Raw genomic sequence first — 20,228 nt, 5'->3', positions numbered from 1 at the left:
ATAACATAAACAATAAACTGCGAATAGAACAATAAAACGTAAATCAATAAATATAAATCTTATATATAGATATATATACATAAATATATATATATATAAATAAATATATAAAATATAAAATAAAAATGCTTATACATTTGTCAAATATCATGAGTAAGAGGTATTAACTGCAAATTATTGGTGGATGAAATGAGCTGGTAAAGGTAAACAGGTGACAGTGGGCATTTAAAATGGCATAACTATGAGACGAGCACGAGCTGAAGCTGAAGCAACAAGAAAGGGTCTTTCATAATAAGAGAACTGTCCAGGTAGTGCGTGTTTTGGTCCTGAGGGTGTATGGATGGTCATGGACTTTATGTTGAACTATTTTGTTCTTTGACCGGTGTCAAAGTGTTCCTGTGATTCCGGAAAGGCTTGCCGGAAGAGCCACGTTTTTAGGTTTTTCTTGAAAGTTAAATGGCAGGTTTCTAGTCGAAGATCAGGCGGTAAAGAGTTCCAAAGGGTGGGCCCGGCTGTGGAGAGTGCTCGTTTAGCTAGTGAAGTCTTAATCGGGGGAGCATGTAAAGAACCTTTGTAATTATATCTAATTGGTCTATTTGATGTGTGAAGGCGGAGTTGTGAGATAAGATTTAGGTGTGCGTTGCCCATGATATCCTTGTGGATCATTGATTAAGTCTTGAAGGTGATTCTAGCTTTTATAGGCAGCCAGTGGAGGTAGATCAGAATAGGTGTGATGTATGCTCTTTTGTTTGTGTTGGTGAGTAACCTTGCCGCCGTGTTTTGTACCATCTGTAAGGGTTTTATGGATGAGATTGGCAGACCTAGCAGAAGAGAATTACAGTAGTCTAACTTGGACAGAATTATGGACTGAACTACTAAACGGAAGTCGCTGAAGTGGAGAAGTGGTTTCAGATTTTTGAGCACTTGAAGTTTGAAGTAACATTCTTTTGTTGTATTGTGAATGAAAGATTTAAAGTTGAATTGATTGTCGAGGCGCACCCCTAAGTCCCTGACGGAAGGTGAGTGGTTGATGGGTGGTATTGTGGATGGTGTTGTGCTTTGGGCCTTGAAGAGAGTGTGGTTTTCGTCAGGCGAGATGATGAGGATTTCTGTTTTATTTGTGTTGAGTATAAGGTTCAGGCTGGATAACAGGGAATTGATGAATAGTAAGCAGTTGTTCCAATGAGCCCAAGTTTTTTGCAGTGATTCTGTAATGGGAAGAAGTATCTGAATGTCATCAGCGAAAATATAGTGCTTTAGCTTGAGGCTGGAAAGTAGGTGGCAGAGTGGAAGCAAGTAAATGTTAAAAAGGGTAGGGGAGAGCGATGAGCCTTGAGGTACTCCTCTGGTTGATTTGATAGGAGGTGATTCTGCATTGTTGATTTTGACTTTGTAGAATCTATTTTCCAGGAATGATTGAAACCAACTGTGAGCTTCCCCTTGGATTCCTATCTCTGATAGCCGCTCGAGGAGGATGGTATGGTTAACTGTGTCGAATGCGGCGGATAGGTCGAGCAGAGCGAGGAGGTATGATTGTTTTCTTTCAAGGTTGTAGAGGATGGTGTCAGATAGTGATGTTAGTAAGGCTTCTGTGTTTTGTGATTTCCTGAAACCGAACTGAAAGGGGGAGAGTATGTTGTTCTCCTCCAGGTAATCTGACAGTTGCTTATTGACGAATCTTTCCATCACTCTTGAGATTAGTGGTAGGTTAGCGATGGGGCGGAAATTCGCAGGGTCTGTTGTTGACAAATTAGGTTTTTTTAGTAAAGGTTTCAACAAGAAAGGGTCTTTCATAATAAGAGAACTGTCCAGGTAGTGCGTGTTTTGGTCCTGAGGGTGTATGGATGGTCATGGACTTTATGTTGAACTATTTTGTTCTTTGACCGGTGTCAAAGTGTTCCTGTGATTCCGGAAAGGCTTGCCGGAAGAGCCACGTTTTTAGGTTTTTCTTGAAAGTTAAATGGCAGGTTTCTAGTCGAAGATCAGGCGGTAAAGAGTTCCAAAGGGTGGGCCCGGCTGTGGAGAGTGCTCGTTTAGCTAGTGAAGTCTTAATCGGGGGAGCATGTAAAGAACCTTTGTAATTATATCTAATTGGTCTATTTGATGTGTGAAGGCGGAGTTGTGAGATAAGATTTAGGTGTGCGTTGCCCATGATATCCTTGTGGATCATTGATTAAGTCTTGAAGGTGATTCTAGCTTTTATAGGCAGCCAGTGGAGGTAGATCAGAATAGGTGTGATGTATGCTCTTTTGTTTGTGTTGGTGAGTAACCTTGCCGCCGTGTTTTGTACCATCTGTAAGGGTTTTATGGATGAGATTGGCAGACCTAGCAGAAGAGAATTACAGTAGTCTAACTTGGACAGAATTATGGACTGAACTACTAAACGGAAGTCGCTGAAGTGGAGAAGTGGTTTCAGATTTTTGAGCACTTGAAGTTTGAAGTAACATTCTTTTGTTGTATTGTGAATGAAAGATTTAAAGTTGAATTGATTGTCGAGGCGCACCCCTAAGTCCCTGACGGAAGGTGAGTGGTTGATGGGTGGTATTGTGGATGGTGTTGTGCTTTGGGCCTTGAAGAGAGTGTGGTTTTCGTCAGGCGAGATGATGAGGATTTCTGTTTTATTTGTGTTGAGTATAAGGTTCAGGCTGGATAACAGGGAATTGATGAATAGTAAGCAGTTGTTCCAATGAGCCCAAGTTTTTTGCAGTGATTCTGTAATGGGAAGAAGTATCTGAATGTCATCAGCGAAAATATAGTGCTTTAGCTTGAGGCTGGAAAGTAGGTGGCAGAGTGGAAGCAAGTAAATGTTAAAAAGGGTAGGGGAGAGCGATGAGCCTTGAGGTACTCCTCTGGTTGATTTGATAGGAGGTGATTCTGCATTGTTGATTTTGACTTTGTAGAATCTATTTTCCAGGAATGATTGAAACCAACTGTGAGCTTCCCCTTGGATTCCTATCTCTGATAGCCGCTCGAGGAGGATGGTATGGTTAACTGTGTCGAATGCGGCGGATAGGTCGAGCAGAGCGAGGAGGTATGATTGTTTTCTTTCAAGGTTGTAGAGGATGGTGTCAGATAGTGATGTTAGTAAGGCTTCTGTGTTTTGTGATTTCCTGAAACCGAACTGAAAGGGGGAGAGTATGTTGTTCTCCTCCAGGTAATCTGACAGTTGCTTATTGACGAATCTTTCCATCACTCTTGAGATTAGTGGTAGGTTAGCGATGGGGCGGAAATTCGCAGGGTCTGTTGTTGACAAATTAGGTTTTTTTAGTAAAGGTTTCAGAATGGCTATTTTGAGTTGTTCTGGGACCTTTCCTTGAGTTAAGGAGCAGTGTATGATGTTTGCTAATGCTTTGGAAATGGTGTTGGGAGTAGATAATAAGAGATTGGAGGGAATGGAGTCCAATGGGTGAGAGGATGGTTTAAGTTTATTGAGGATGATTTCAATTTCCAAGGATGATGGGGTCTCGAATGATGATAGGCTGTATTTTTTGTTGTGAGTTGAGGTGTTCGGTGGTGTTGAAGTCATATGTTGGGTGGGGATTGTGATTGAGGTGCTAGGGGGTGTTGCTGTCAGATGTTGGGTGGAGATAGGCTTGAGGAGGTTGGTGATCTTGTTATCGAAAAAGATCGCTAGTTCCAATGCTTTGTCTGCTGCTTGTTCTTCTGGGATGATAGGTGGAGAGGGTTTAGTTAGGGATGATACAAATGAGAATAGGGCTTTGGAGTCGAAAGCGAAGTTGTGGATTTTTTTTGCAAAAAAATCTTTTTTGGCTTTGAGGATAGCTAGTCTGTAAGTGTTAAGGTGGGATTTGTAGTTTAGAGTTGAGGTGGTGGATGGAGATTTGCGCCAGTTGTTTTCTTTTTTCCTAAGTTCTTGTTTAAGAGATTTTAATGTTGGAGTGTACCACGGATGTCTATTGGCTTGTGGTGGTTTCAGAGATTTGGTGATGGAGGGGCAGGATATATCTGCGACCTCATTTGTTATCATAATCCAGGAGTTGATGGCTGTTGAAGCGTCTGTGAGGTCCAGTCTGTCGAGTTCTTTGTTGAGCATTTTACTAAGACTGTCAATGGAGCAGGGTTTCCTGTAGTGAATGGTGGTAGCTGTGTGGGTGAGACGAGGCTGGTCTTTGATTTCAAGTTCCGCAGTGATAAGGTGGTGGTCTGACCATGGGACCGGGTCACATGAAGGCTTGGTGATCGAAGTTATGCCATTATTGAGAAAGATCAGGTCTAGGGTGTGACCCGCTTTGTGCGTGGGATCTTTGACAATCTGATTGAAGCCAAGGTAGTTTAGTGCTGTGAGAAGGATGTCAAAGTTTTGGGTAGGGCGGGCGCTGTTTACATGTAGGTTAAAGTCTCCCATCAGTATAGCTGGTTTGTCCTGTCTGAAGTGTTTGGTTGTGAGTTCAATTAATGGTGAAGGGTCAGTATCTAGCGTACCAGGTGGTGAGTAGACTAGGGCTATTTGTAGATGGTCTGAGTTGAAAAAGGTAATTTCAGTGTTGTTTATTGTAGTGGATAGTTGTGGTGCGAGCCCTAGGCTTTTTTTGGAAGCTAGCAGGATCCCTCCACCTTTTTTTTTGGTTCTGGGGATTGAGTGTACGTCATAGAGGTGTGTGGGGAGCTGGTTCAATAGAACTGTGTCAGTGGGTTTCAGCCATGTTTCAGTAATGGCGCAAATGTCGGGGTTGTTATCAGTCAGGTGATCATTGAGGAGGTGGAGTTTTTTAGTAATCGATTGTGCGTTGAACAATGTGAGCGTAAATAGGGTTAGTCCTAGTGTTTGAGAGATGGGAGAAATCATGATTGGAATCAGTCTCTGTTGTCGGATGCCTAGAATCCTGGGTTTGTTGGTTGAGAGTTTAGGCTTGTAGGGGATTGTAGGTATAGGGATAGGGTGCATGATGAGGTGCTGGAGAGTGGAATTGAGTCCTTATGTGGGAGGTGATATAAGGATTAGTTGTCCTAGAACGATGGAAGAGTGGTTGCTGGATAAGGATGGAAGAGTGGTTGCTGGGTGAAGGATGGAAGAGTGGTTGCTGGATGAGGCTGGATGAGTGGTTGCTGGATGAGGTTGGAAGAGTGGTTGCTGGATGAATTTCTAATAAATATTCTAATAATGGTGAATTTCTAATAAAACATCCCACTTAATCTAACATTGGGATCATGTTCTAGTGCAATTATAAGCATTGTAAAGATAGATTCACAAATTATTTGTACATTATGCTTTCCCAGAAAATCTCAGTGTGTTTATAATATCATACATCAAACGGTCAGCTTTCATATATGCACCTATATAATTGGTTTTCACCAAAATTATAGTTTGGGCTGTTTTGTTGTTAAGAACGATCACACCAAATCGGGAAGGTAGTTTCAAGAATGTAATGAAAACCCTAGCAAATAACCATGCTCTCTAGTGATTCATGCTCTCTAGTGATTCACGTCATTAAAACGAGTGCAGATAATCAAAGGGCTGCCTACAGAGGTTTTAGACCTTGCCTTTAAGTGACAAATGGATGATTTTAAGCTCCTCTGGAGGGCAGCAGCGGTCCCCACAAGCAGGGAGGTTGCAGAGGTGAGCGGCTGTAGCTTGGGACTGCACTCTCTGCCTTCCCTGGGGAAAATGTGTAGTGATGGCATCTTTGCAGACATTGGTCAGAACCTCCCTTCTTTACGACAAGAAAACTGAAACTCGCAGCTTTCTCTTGTTATTAATTAATAGTCTTTGCATAGAGATAACTGTGATAGTTATAAACCTGTGGCTAACACTGCATTTTTTAACTAAAATAATTTAAAAAAACAGTATGTTCTAGGCTGACCCAGTATGTGGAGGAGGTGGATGGACTGGATGAGTGCTAACTTGGGTTTAGAAAAGGTTACCGAATGGAGACAACGCTTGGAGCTATAAATGATGTAGTGCATTGGTATAGAAATAAGGGAGTCTTGATATTTATGATATTGCTAGATCTAACCAGTGCATTTGATCTGGTGGACGACCAAATAATATTGGGTCACTGTCAAGGGATGTGAATAGGTAGATTGGCTTTGAAATGGATTGCCTCTTTCCTTATGGCTAGAACAGCAGTACTCCAGGTTAGAGTAGTGAGTTTGGCTCCTTTTGTTTTGGATGGTGGGGTACCCTAGGGGTTTAATCTTTTTATGAAGGTCTGAGGGCAGGTGATTCAGAGGTTGGGATTTCATGCATTTTTGTATGAAGATGTACAATTGATTTGAATGAGTCGGTGAGTAAGATTAATGAAGGGTTAAAGGTGATAGGAAGTTGGCTGGACAGAAATAAGTTGATATTCAATGAAAATAAGACAGAATGATTGTTCCTGAGGGGTCTGAGATGTTATAACCTATAAGTCTGACATTAGTTCTTCATTGACAGTTAGGAGTTTGGGAGTCCAGGTGGATAATGAAATTACTTATGAGCCGTATGTGGCAAAGATGGTCAGAAGGTGTTGTGTTCCGCAGTTGCGGCCGTCTGCGGCCGTGACCACCTACCTGACCCGCAACGGCGGGCCACCGCAGCAGCATCGGGGAAGCCGCGTGAGTCTGGTGCCTGTCATTCCCGCGCGCCGGCGCAGGCCTCTGCGGTGGCCGTTGGGTTGGGAGCCGTCTCTGCTCCTCCCTCGCGGCGTCGGGCCGCTTTCCTCCGCGGCCGGGAATCCAAGATGGCCACCGCCCTCTTAGGCACGAGGCCGCACCTCCTCACAGGATTTAAAGGGACCTCGTCCCTTTAATTGCCTGCACCTGTTTCCAATGAACCAGACCAGGGGAAGTATTTAAGGAGACTTCCTCCACTCACTCCTTGACTTGGCAACATCGTTGTTCGAGTCTGCTTGCTTTGGTGAGTCTTCTGGTGCTTCGGATCTTTGCTTCCTGGTTCGTGTTCCTTCTCGGTGATTCCTCGGTGTGTGACTTCGGACTGGCAAGCGGTGATCCCTCGGTGTGTGACCTCAGACTGGCAAGCGACGACCCTCTGGTACTCGACCTTGGACTCCCTCCGGACCATCCCTATGGGCTCCTCCCGGGGGAATCGCAGGCTTCCAGTGGCGAAGCTCCAGTTGGCCCTTGCACCGACTTCACGACTCCTCAACTTCTCAAAGGTCCACCTAAGTCCCAGTGGTCCGGGTCCCTAAGGGCTCCTCCCGGAGGGACCGTGGGCTTCCAGTGGCGAAGACTCAGTTGGCTTCTCTGGCGTCTTGACTCTTCGCTTTCTCCACGGTCGCCGCAGTCTTCAGTACCGAGGGTCAGCCGGTTCCATCTTCTGTTCCACCTCGCCACCCGATGGGGGAACCTAAGGACCCACCTCCTAAGGTAATACCGTCCTCCCGTCGGTCCAAGGGTTCACAAGCCTGATCATAACAGAAGAGCATTTCTGAAATTGCATCATTTAAGTAAGTTAAGATCCTATGTTTCTCTGCATTTCGTATTGTGATTCAGGCTTTGGTTTCCCTAATATTTGATTATTGTAGTGGGGTTGCCAGATAAATTGATACAACAAATACAGGTACGTACTAGAAAATATGATGGTAAGCTTGATCTTTCAGTGTCCAAGGAGATTAAGTGCCAAACCTCTGTTAAGATCTCTTTATTGGCTTCCGATCAAGGACAGGATTAAGTTTAAGATCATGACATTGATGTTTAGGGCTGTGCGAGGGACAGGAGCTGCTTATTTACAGAAGTTTAATAACTATGCTCAAAAGCGTAATGTTCTGCCTTTACAGAGGATGTCAGTGCAGGTTCTGTCTGTTCAGCAGATTCATAAGATGTCTCACCATAAAAGGGTATTTTCAGTTTTTGGTCCAGAAATTTGGAACTCAGCATCGCCTGATATCAGACAAGAGAGTCTTTATTTGACATTTTGTAAAAAGGTGATGGCACAGCTCTTCTCATGTTTGTGAGTTAACAGTGTCAGGCATTGCTCTGATGGATTGTTATTAGTACTTTTGTTTTTAATGTTTATTGTATTTTATGTTTTATTCTTTTATTTTTGTTATACACTGCACTGGTCAGATTTATGGGCATGCAGTATATAAGCATTTATAAATAAATAAATAGTTTATGAGATGAAGTCCTAATATGCTCTTAAGGAGCAGGAACAGTGGTGTCTGACCTCTGCACTCACAATTTCCCCCAGAGGAAGGGGGGGGGGGGGGAGGTACCTCGACCAGCTCTGTTATGATGTTCCTCCCAGCTGTGAAAGCATGCCGCCCTTTCTGTTTGGATATTCAGTTTTGATGCAGCATTCTTTAGCTACTTGGAGTTCATTTTATTATCAACCATAGCAACACTAGCTGGCTAAACTTGACTTTAATTGGTGAATACATGTGACAGCGCTAAAGGAGCTTATGTGCCAATCCAGCTCCTGCCTTTGGAGATATAGGAGGGAGGGCAGAGGGACATTTGATTCCAGTTTATCTTGGGCCAGGGTAGGTAAAGTCATTTTATTTTTTTTTTATCTTGGTTCTTTCCTTTATAAAATTTCCAAATGCAGGACAGTGATTCAATTATTGCCTGCTGCTGGGGTATTACAACATATCTTTGGAATGGGCAAACATGAATTGGTTGTTTACTCTTTCAAAAAGTACAAAGATTAATTTGGTGACCATTTGATTTATTGATATGTTTCATCTCAGATTTGTGTATCCCTCCCCATAAGGACATTTTCTAGGACTGTTTTTTTCTTGATTTAATGATATTGTTTATTTGTATATTCTTATGTCCTAGGCATAGACCTGTACAAGATTGTATGTTTTTCTTGGTTGTTAAATTGAAATTATAGAAATAAAAAGTAAAAAATAAATAAATAAAGACTAGGTCACACGATGACTTTCTGAGGTAGTATATTTAAAACAAATCGGAGAAAATATTATTTTACTCATGCATAATTAAGGTCTGGAATTCATTTCAGGATGTTAGTATAGTTGGGTTTCAGAAAGGTTTGGGCATGTTTCAGTAGGGAAAAGTCCATTTACCATTATTAAGGTGGTCTTGGGGAAATCCATTTTTCATCTCTGGGATAAACAGCATGGAATCTATTCACATTTTGGGATCTTGCCAGGTGATTGTGATTTGGATTGGCCACAGCTGGAAACAGGATACTGGACTTGATAGACCTTTGGTCTGACTCAGTATGGAAAATCTTATGGTCTTAAGATCTGTTTATGCAAGGATTTGGGTATGATAAAGTTGGTTGCTTAAGAACATAAGAATTTGCCATAGTGAATAAGACAGAAGGTCCATCAAGCCAAGTATCCTGTTTCCAACAATAGCCAATCCAGGTCACAAGTACCTGGCAAGATCCCAAACACTAAATAGATCCTATGCTGTTATCACACAATGATAAGTTGTGGCTATTTTTTAAGTCTACTTGGTTAATACTAGTTTATTGACTTCTCCAACTTCTTCAAACATTTTTTTAAACTCAGTTATGCTAACTGCTTCAATCATATGTTCCAGAAATGATTTGCAGAGCTTAATCGTGAACTGAGTGAAAGAATTTTCTCTGATTTGTTTTGAATGTGCTACTTACTAACTACAGAGTTTCCCCAAATCTTTGTATTTTTTTAAATAGTAAACAACAATTTACATTTACTCATTCTGTTCCACTCATGATTTTATGGATCTGTATTGTATCCCCCCCCTTCAGCTGTCTCTTCCCCAAGCTGAACAGCCCTAACCTCTTTAGTCTTTCCTCATAGAAGAACCGTTCCATCTCCTTATCATTTAGATCATCCTTCTCTGTACCTTTTCCAATGCAACTATATCCTTTTTAAAATGTGGCAATGTTACGATTCAATGAATCGGTGAACCCTTGGGCCACAACGATAAGATGTTTAAAGGGCTTACCACAGTTCCTTGTTGGTGGGAGATGGACCTCAAGGACTGGTAACCAGGTGATGAGGTCGTGCCAGCAGAGCAGTGTCTAGGCAGATAGTATGGAAGAGTTCAAGACAGACCAGGGTCGAAGGTAGGCAGCAGGCAAGGCAAAGTCCAATATCCGAAGCAGGGTCAAAGGCAGGAAAGCGAGGCAGAAGACACACCAAACTGGACCTATTGCAAGGCACTGTGGAACCCTCAAAGGCCTCCTTAAATAGTCCTGGACAGGAAGTGGTACCTGGGAGCTTTGAATGACTTCCTGCCGTGGCTCCTATAACTGGGGGGAGAAGCCGAGCGCCTGCGTCCGACAGAGGCCATCCCTGCAGGAGCAGTGCTGCCAGCCTCCTGCTGTTTCTGCCGTTGATGATGGTGGCGCGGGGAGCGCTGAGGAGCCCTGCATCTGCCGCTGCCGGAAACAGCCTGAGGAGCCTTGAAGCAGCCGTGATGTAGGGGCCGGTTTGCCGGTTTCCTGCCATGGCTGTCGCTGCCGGTAATTGCGGCTGGTCTAGGGGATCGTCCACCTCCGATCGCAACAGTCAACCAGAACTGCACACAGTACTCTAAGTGTAGCCTCACCATGGAGCGATACAGGGTATTATGACATTCGCTGTTTTATTCTCCATTCCTTTCCTAATAATTGCTAATGTTCTGTGTGGGTTTTTTTTTAGTGCTGCTGTATACTGAACTTGAGGATTTCAAAGTATTGTCCACTATGATGCCCAGGTCCTTTTCCTGGGTAGTAACTCCTAATATGGAACCTAACATTGTGTAACTACAGTGTGGGTTACTTTTCCCCATGTGCATCAATGTGCACTTATCCACATTAAATTTCCTCTGCTATTTAAATGCCCAGTCTTCTAATATCACAAGATCCTCCTGAAATTTTTCACGATCCATTTGATATTTAACAACTCAAAATAATTTTGTCATCTGCAAATTTGGTCACTTCACTCGTTCCTCTTTCCAGATCATTGATAAATATATTAAAAAGCACTGGTCCCAGTACAGATCCCTGAGGCACTCCACTGTTAACCCTTCTCCACTGAGAAAACTGACCATTTAGTTTTCCTCTCTGCTTTCTATCTTTAAATCAGTTTGCAATCCACAATAGGACATTGCCTCCTATCCCATGACTTTTAAATTTTCTCAGGAGTCTCTCATGGGGCACTTTGTCATACATCTTCTGAAAATCCAAATATACTACATTCACCGGCTCACCATTATTCACATGTTTATTAACCCCTTCAAAAAATATAGGCAAGATTTCCCTTATGTAAATCCATACTGGTTGTGTCCCATTAAACCATGTATTTCTACATTTGATTTTGTTCTTTAGGATAGTTTTCATGATTTTTTGTGGCACTGAAGTCAGACGCACTGGTCTATAGATTCCCGGATCACCCCTGGATCCCTTTTTAAAGATTGGTGTTACATTGGCCACCCTCTAGTCTTCAGACACAGCAGATAATCCCAATGATAAGTTATAAATTACCAGAAATAGATCTGCAGTTTCATTTTTTAGTTCTTTCAGAACTCTGGGGTGTAAACCATCTGGTACAGTCAACTTGCTACTCTTTAGTTTGTCAATCTGCTTTATTACTTCTTCCAGCTTCACAGTGATTTGTATCAGTTCTTCTGAATCATCACCATTGAATACAGTTTTTGGCACAAGTATCTCCCCAACATCCTCTTCAGTAAATACTGAAGCAAACAAATCATTTAGTCTTTCCAATATGGCCTTATCATTCTTAAGTGCCCCTTTAACCCCTGGATCATCTAATGGTCCAACCAATTCATTCATAGGCTTCTTGCTTTGGTTATATTTTTAAAACGTTTTTATGAGTTTTTGCCTCTACAGCCAGTTTCTTTTCAAATTCTCTTTTAGCCTGTCTTATCAGTGTTTTACATCTAATTTTCCAGAGCTTATACTTTTTCCTATTTTCCTCAGGTGCATCTTTTTCCAATTTTTGGCTAAAATAGCCTTTTTCACCTTACCTTTTAATGATGTCAGGATTCATTTGGCCTTCTTTCCACTTATTTTAATGCATGGACTACATCTGGACTGGGCTTCCAAAATGGTATTTTTAAACAATGATCTTGGCTGATGTAAACTTTTAACTTTTGTTAACTGCACCTTTCAGGTTTTTTTTTAACTATTTTCCTCATTTTAGCAAAGTCTCCCTTTTGAAAGTTTAATGCTAGAGCTGTATGTCTTCCCAGTCATTAAGTCAAATATGATTGCACGATGATCACTGTTGCCAAGCAGCCTCACCACCATTACTTCTCGCAACAAATCCTGCGTTCCACTAAAAATTAGGTCAGTCTCTGGACCAACTGCTCTCTGTAGTAATTTATTTCATCTAGAAACTTTACTTCCCTAGCCTGCCTGATATGATAACTACCCAGTCAATATTGGGATAACTGAAATATCCCATTATTACTGCAATTCCACATTTATTAGTTTTCATAATCTCTGTTAGCATTTCATCGTTTGTCTATTCATTTTGGCCAGGTGGAGAGTAGTATACCCACACTGCTATATTCTTCCCCATCACACATGGAATTTCCACCCATAAGTATTCTGCTGTGCATTTAATTTCCTAAATAATTTTTAACTTATTGTCCCATTGATTATCCTCCTTCCACCAGGTCTCTGAGATGCAAATTACAGTATATCTACCTCTTCATTCAATGCTATACATTCTAACTTTCCCATCTTACTTTTCAGACTTCTAGCATTAGCATACAGACATTTCAAAGTATTTTTATGTTGGTACTAACAATTTACTTATCACTTGACAGGGGTATTTTGGAATCTTTTAACTTAGGTGGTTCTTTACTAATAGGCACATGGGCTACTATTACTTTTATTGGAACCTCTCTATCAGGATGCCCTAACTCCTGTTATTTTAGTATCCTCTGAAGGTACCTCCATCCAAATTATACACTACAGAGCGACTATCTGCTTTTCCATATGTTCTAGTTAAAAGCTGCATCTCCTTTTTGAAGGTTAGTGCCAGCAGCCTGATTCTACTCTGGTTAAGGTGGAGCTCATTCTATTGGAATAGGCTCCCCCTTCCCCAAAATATTGCTCAGTTCCTAACAAAACTAAAGCCCTCTTCCCTGCACCATTGTCTCATTGTCACGGATGTGAATCTTTTGGCTGTGGCATGGTTAATGCAGCCTAGTAGGTGAACCCACTAGGTCCAGCTGACAGCAGGTAGATGCGCTCTTACAAGGACTAGGCCTAGGTCTTCTCCTATACCAGCCCTGTTCTCCACAGGTTGAGCCCTTGGAGTTTAGGGGCCAGCAGGACTTAGGTGAGGGTCTTATAAGGAGTGGTTAGATGATGTTGAGTAACAGGCCAAGGTCAAGGTAGGCAGCAAGCAGATGGTGTTGAGGTCCAGGCTGAGGTTGAGGCAGGCAGAGGTCAGGCAGTGCCTGGGTTGGTGCAGGTGGAGAACAGACAATGTCAAGCTCCAAGTTGGGGTCAGGGCTGGCAGCAGTCCAAGGGCATAGTCAGGGTCCAAAGCCAGGGTCAAAATCAGAAGTCAGGCAGACACGGAGACAGACAAGGACAGGGGACCAGCATACAGCAAACAATAAGGCGAGGCAGGGCAAGAGACAGCACGGCCAGGCAAGGAGAAAGGCAAAGGAAACACAAGACAGCAAGATAGCAGCACGCACTGCAGGAGCAGGATGACTTGTTGCTGAGGCACCAATCAAAAGTGTGGCTGGGGTTTAAATTCCCAGCTGGCTCTGACATCATCTTCCAGTGCTGCTAAGTTTTCCTGCTGCGGGATGCTTAAAGTGTGGTCAGAGGTGCGTATGTCTAAGGCAGCTGCTAGCGTCCTGGGGGTGAGTGTGGCCAGTTGTGGGACATCCTGCCAAGGGCCAAACGGTACTCATCCACACATTGAGACTCTGAAGTGCATCTTGCCTTCTGGGATCCTTCATGTGGAACAGGGAGCATTTCAGAGAATGCTACCCTGAGGGGTTCTGGATCTCAATTTCGTACCTAAGAGTCTAAATTTGGTTTCCAGAACCTCCTTCCCACACCTTCTTATGCTATTGGTACCCACATGTTCCATGACAGCTGGCTGCTCTCCACTGTCTAAAATCTTATCTAGGTGACGCATGAGGTCTGCTACTTTCGCATCATGCAGGCAAGTTACCAAATGATATGTCCAACAGTCATCCAGCTATCTACATTCCTAATTTTAAGTTGGCAGATTTCTTGTACATAGCTTTCTTGTATAAAGTTACCTTCCGCATTGTTTTCCCCTTGCATTTATATGGATTTGTCAGTGTTCTATTAAGTTTGAATGTTATCTGTAAAACACTGCTGCTAATAACTATATTTATATAGCGCTGTTGTGAATTATTGTTGAATGTGAACCGATGTGATGTTACTAAACGAATATCGGTATATAAAAACAAAAAATAAATAAATAATAATCAAATTTGTTTCTTGATGTCATTAGTGGAAGGAGAACTTTCCTCCCTTGGTTAAGGAGAGATTGTAATATAGATAATCTTAGCTACTTCCACAAAGAAGCATTTGCTTGTTCAAATATTGTTGTCTCTGAGTTAAGAGTGGTTTTGTTGGATGTACATTCACTGAGCAATAAGCTCATTCATACATATGATGACTTAATTGACTAACTGATGGATATTTTTTGCATCATAGTCATGGTTGAAGGAGGAAGTTGAGTCACTTTTATCCAAAGCTTGACCTCCCAACTTCTCCTTTTTCTACTAGGCTCAGCTAAGAATGCGGGGATGAAGGGTGGTTACAATATTATCTCTTAGGAGAATCTCCCAGCTGCCAGGTGTGATGTTCAGGGAACTGAAGGTAGTGAATTTGTTTTGCATAAGTTTGGAAATATTACAAATTTAGTGATTTGTATAATATAAAGTGTCCACCAGATACTTTTCGTGCCCCTTTGCTGGAGTTTGTAAAGTTGGTTTCTGGGTGGACTTGGGAGTCCCCAAATTAATTATTGTTAAGGAATTTAAGCGTCTTTGCAGATTTGCCTGAGGTATTTATTTATTTATTTAGCCATTTTATATATCGTCATTCCAAGTGAAGATCACCAACAGTTTACATCATGACACAAATATTATAAGTAGCCAATTACAGTAATTCAAAGTGTTCATATATCATACATTTAGTTTTAGACACGTACATTGCTTAAGGCGGTCATGGAAGGAGAGATATACAGGGATGAGGTAACATGAAATAGGAAACATTTTTCACAATAGGAGTTAAGAGGGATAGGGTTGAGAGAAGGTGTTTGCAGATGGGATATGGGGGGGGCGGGGTTGAGAGAGGGTGTATCAGATACAAATGTTAGGGTTGGGTTAGAAAGATAGTGGTGATGAGATCGGTAATTCAGTTAATACTGAGAATGTCCGTGTAGAGGCAGGTGAGGATTTCAGGAAGGTTAAGTTAGATCGTAGGCATTTTCAAATAACCACGTTTTGAGGTCACATTTGAAATTCTTATTTTCAGTGGTTAGACATAGAGTTTCAGGTAGAGAGTTCGAAAGTGTACGGCCTGCAATGGAGAACATAAGGCCTCTTATTTTTGTCAGATGTGTATTCTATAATGATGGAACAACTAGTAATCCTTTATTGTGAGATCTCAGTGATCTCTGTGGCATGTATGGGGCAGATTTTCAAAGGGGTACGCGCGTAAGATACGAGCGTACCCCCCCCCGAAAACCTGCCCCAAGTTCCCCCTGCGCGCGTAAATCCCGGGGCTTTCCTGGGGGGGTCGTGTCGGGGGGGGGGGGGCATGTCACGGCGATGCATCATTCGGGGGCGGGGCCGAAGGCGTGGTTCTGGCCTGGGGGCATTTCGGGGGCGTGGTCAAGGCCTCTGAATCTGCTCCCGGGCCAGGGAATCACGTGGCCAGCGTGCGCAAGTTACGCCTGACTCGGGCAGGCGTAACTTGTTAAACAAAGGTAGGGGGGGTTTGGATAGGGCTGGGGGTGGGTTAGGAAGGGGAAGGGAGGGGAAGGTGCAGGGGGGGGGTGGAAGGAAAGTTCCCTCTGAGGCCGCTCCAATTTCGGAGCGGCCTTGGAGGGAATGGAGGCAGGCTGCGCGGCTCAGCGTGCGCAGGCTGCCGATTTTGCACAGCCTTGCATGCGCCGACCCCGGATTTTAAAGGATACGCGCGGCTACGTGCCTATCTATTAAAATCCGGCGTACTCTTATTTGCGCCTGGTGCGCGAACAAAAGTACGCGCGGGCGTACTTTTATAAAATCTACCCCTATGGTTGTAATGCCACCCCTACCAGGCCAGTGTTTTCAAAATAGAGGGAGGAATGTATTAATGTTAAGACTTTGTAATGGATTTGGGATTGTATCGGTAGCCAGTACAGAGCCATCAGTTATTGCGAGATGTAATCGAATTTCCTGGATCCTGTTAGGAGTCTCTCTGCAGCATTCTGTAGTGGCTGTAGTTTTTTAATAAGACCTGTAGGTGCTCCGAGTAGGAAAGAGTTGCAGTAGTCTAGGTTTGAAAAATGAGGGTTTGTAGAACCATACGGAAATCTTCATGAGTCAGCAAAGGTTTCAGTCTATGTAGTAGTCGTAGTTTAGCACAGCCTGATTTGATTAATTTCCTTACGTGTTTTTCCATGGTTAGGTTCTCATCAATTTGTACTCCTAAAACCGCACTTGGTCTGAGGGTGTAATGCTGAAGTTACCCAGGTCAAAAGTCTGTGAAGATGTTATTGGAGGATTTCTTCTTAACAAATTTTTTCGTGTTTAGAGATAGTTTGAGATTGGATAGTTCATGTTGAATAGCCTTCATGTATGATGCCAGCATCTGTATTATATTTTCAATGGAAATGGTACATGGTATGTAGAACTGAATATCATCAGCATATAAGAAGAAGGTGATTCCTAGATCAGATAGTAATTTGCATAGTGAACACATGTAGATGTTGAATAGTATAGCAGACAGTGCTGAACCCTGAGGTACGCCAACATCAATCAGGAAGGTGTCTGAAATATGGTTGCCCAGTTTGACTTGGAATGTCCTTTTTGATAAGAAGGAGGTGAACCACTTCATTACAATGCCATCAATTCCAATTTTTCTCAGCTGATGGCATAGAAGGGAATAGTCAACCATGTCGAAGGCAGCAGATAGGTTGATTAGCACCAGGATATAAGATTCATCATTGTTAAATCCCTGTTAAATGTGGTCCATTAAGAATATGAGTAAAGTCTTGGTGGAGCGATTTTTTTCTGAAGCCAAATTGGTTTTGATTTAAAATGTGGTGGTCATCAGATAGTCTTCTAGTTGTGATAATGTGGCTTTTTCAAGAATTTTGGATAGAAAGGGCAGGATGGAAATAGGTCTTTAATTATCCCAGATGTCAGTGCAGCTAGATTTGTTTTTTAGGATAGGTTTTATCACTGCTTGTTTCACCTTATCTGGGACTAGCCCTTCAACAAGAGATTGATTGACTAAGGATGTGATTGTTGGAGTGATCGTGCTATGTATTAGTTTTAAGGAGCTTGTTGGGATGGGGTTGAGAGGGTGATTTGTGGGTTTTAACTTAGAAATTATTTGTGTGATTTGTAATTTAGATATCTTGCCGAAGTTGGTCCATTTAGCAGGTTCAAGGTTGTTGTCTTGTTCTATGGTTGGTGGATATGTTGAAAATTGATTTTTTATTCTGGTTATTTTTTTTCTGACAAGTGATTGGCGTGGTCATTACAAGCATTCTTAGGGAGGCAGTTATTACTCGCATAAGAGGATGATGGGTCCTTGATTAGGTGTTTAATGACATCAAAGGGTAATTTAGAGTTAAGTATCACTCCATGAATCTGTTTGGCATAGTGTTCTTTCTTCACTTTGTTGGTTAAAGCTCAGTATTGAGAAAGTAGTGATTTGTATTTTCCAAGTGATTCTGAGGTCTGGTTTTTCCTCCAAATTTTCTCAGATTTTCTCAATAATTGTTTTTCACATTTTAGTTCGACATTGCACCAAGGTTTCTTTTGTTTAAATGAATGTTGGTAGGGATGGCTTGATTTTGTTTGGAGTGGGCTTAGGTTGTTCGCTATTTCATTAACCATGTTATCCATGTATCAAATGAGTCTGAGGCATTCGGGAAGTTGAGGTCGATTAATTTATCTTTTATGGTGTCAGCGAGTAGCTCTTTTTTTTAAAGGTGAATGACTGGTTGATGTTTGGGTTTTGTATTGTTGTGTTTAGGATGGCTATATCAGCTTTTAGTAATTGGTGGTCAGACCAAGGTAGAATTGTGCGCGGCAATTGTTGTGGTTGGCAAATATAAGATCAAGAGTATGTCCAGCTTTATGTGTAGGTTCAGTTATAAATTATGACTATCCCTTTGCTTCCATAGTTCCTAAGAAGGATTCACATGTAGAGGATTTTGTTGTTCTATCAATATGTAAATTAAAGTCACCTACAATCAGGCTGATACAGTAAAGCGCGGCCGCATTTACCCATTTTTAACCTGCTTTGGACGCACATTTTGAGCGCGTAAGACGGACCAGCAATTCAGTATCGGCTTTTAGGCGTCCTTAGCGCTTACCGAAAAAGACGCGTATCCATTTCCGCACGCTGCATGTATATGATATGTTAATTATCGGATTAGCTATTTCCCCCGATACAGTAACGTGCGCCCAAATTATCGTGTTTTTAACCAGCTTATTTGCCGTGTCTTTAACCTCAATATTTACTGCCTACCCTGACCCTGGTGTTAGTGTGGTGTTCAGTCAGCTTCGGACTGGACAGCGTCATGGACAACATGGAAAAGAAAGGGAAAATCTACCAGACAGAAGCACAGACGTCCATACAGGCAGTGGGGCATTTCAGTCACGGACGTCTGGAAAGAGGCAGGAACGTGCATGAACATCCATGAATGGAGGCCGCGACCTTGGACATCCGGCTGGGCGCTCAAGGCAGTGGCCATGGTGTTGGAAGGCAGCGGGGCCTCTGATCATGGACACCTGGATAGAGGCGGGAAGGTTCATGAACGGAAGCCCCGACCTTGGTCATTCGGCCGGGCGCTCAAGGCAGCGGCCTTGGATGTTGGAAGGCAGTGGGGCCTCCGATCATGGACGCCCGGATAGAGGCGGGAAGGTCCATGAATGGAAGCCCCGACCTTGGACATCCGGATAGAGGCGGGAAGGTCCATGAACAGAAGCCACGACCTTGGACGTCTGGCCGGGTGCTCAAGGCAGCGGCCATGGATGTTGGAAGGCAGCGGGATCTCCAATCATGGACGCCTAGATAGAGGCGGGAAGGTTCATGAATGGAAGCCCCGACCTTGGACGTCCAGCCGGGCGCTCAAGGCAGCGGCCATGGATGTTGGAAGGCAGCGGGGCCTCTGATCATGGACGCCCGAATAGAGGCGGGAAGGTCCATGAACGGAAGCCCTGACCTTGGATGTCCGGATAGAGACGGGAAGGTCCATGAACTGAAGCCACGACCTTGGATGTCCGGCTGGGCGCTCAAGGCAGCGGCCATGGACGTTGGAAGGCAGCGGGACCTCCAATCATGGACGCCTGGATAGAGGCAGGAAGGTTCATGAACGGAAGCCCCGACCTTGGACGATCAGCTGGGCACTCAAGGCAGCGGCCATGGACGTTGGAAGGCAGTGGGGCCTTCAATCATGGACGCCCGGATAGAGGCGGGAAGGTTCATGAACGGAAGCTCCGACCTTGGACGTCCAGCCGGGCGCTCAAGGCAGCGGCCATGGACATTGGAAGGCAGCGGGGCCTTCAATCATGGATGCCTGGATAGAGGCGGGAAGGTCCATGAACGGAAGCCCCGATCCTGGATGTCCGGATAGAGGTGGGAAGGTCCATGAACGGAAGCCCCGACCTTGGACATCCAGATAGAGGCAGGACGGTCCATGAATGGAAGCCCCAACCTTGGATGTCCAGCCAGGCGCCTGGATGTGGAAGGTTGGGGGTGGCCTCCGAATAAGAGGACGTCCGGATGCTCAGGGCTGCGGCCCCGGTGTCCATGCGGGGTCTGTAGAAAAGAACCATCCACTTACCTGGTGGAATGACATTTGAAATGACAGGTACCAGCGCACCATGGATACTGTATAGGCGTTGTATACCGCTCTATACAGTAAAATGGATTGCGAATGCCTACCGCTTCATAGGCGCGCTTTGGACGCTCATTTGCCGCCGCTTGGATTTGTGTCTAATTTGAATATTGAATCGAGCGACTTGTGAACCAAAATGTGCGCCCCCGCACTGCCGCACTTTTTCTTATGTGTCCGTACTGTATCAGCCCGAATGAGAGTGGATTTGGTGTAGGGAATACTTGGGTGAATGCT

General features: G+C 43.5%; 1 protein-coding gene across 2 annotated transcripts in view; it reads left to right on the top strand.

The window, feature by feature from the left end:
- The window catches only part of ATL1 (atlastin GTPase 1), a 137,109-nt gene that overhangs the window by 44,069 nt on the left and 72,812 nt on the right, over positions 1–20,228 (top strand). The gene's annotated exons all lie outside the window — the stretch shown is intronic.

Source organism: Rhinatrema bivittatum, chromosome 4, assembly GCF_901001135.1.
Source record: "Rhinatrema bivittatum chromosome 4, aRhiBiv1.1, whole genome shotgun sequence".
Lineage (NCBI taxonomy): Eukaryota > Metazoa > Chordata > Amphibia > Gymnophiona > Rhinatrematidae > Rhinatrema > Rhinatrema bivittatum.
The sequence above is the reverse complement of the archived record's forward strand: the minus strand, read 5'-3'. Positions and strand labels throughout refer to the sequence as shown.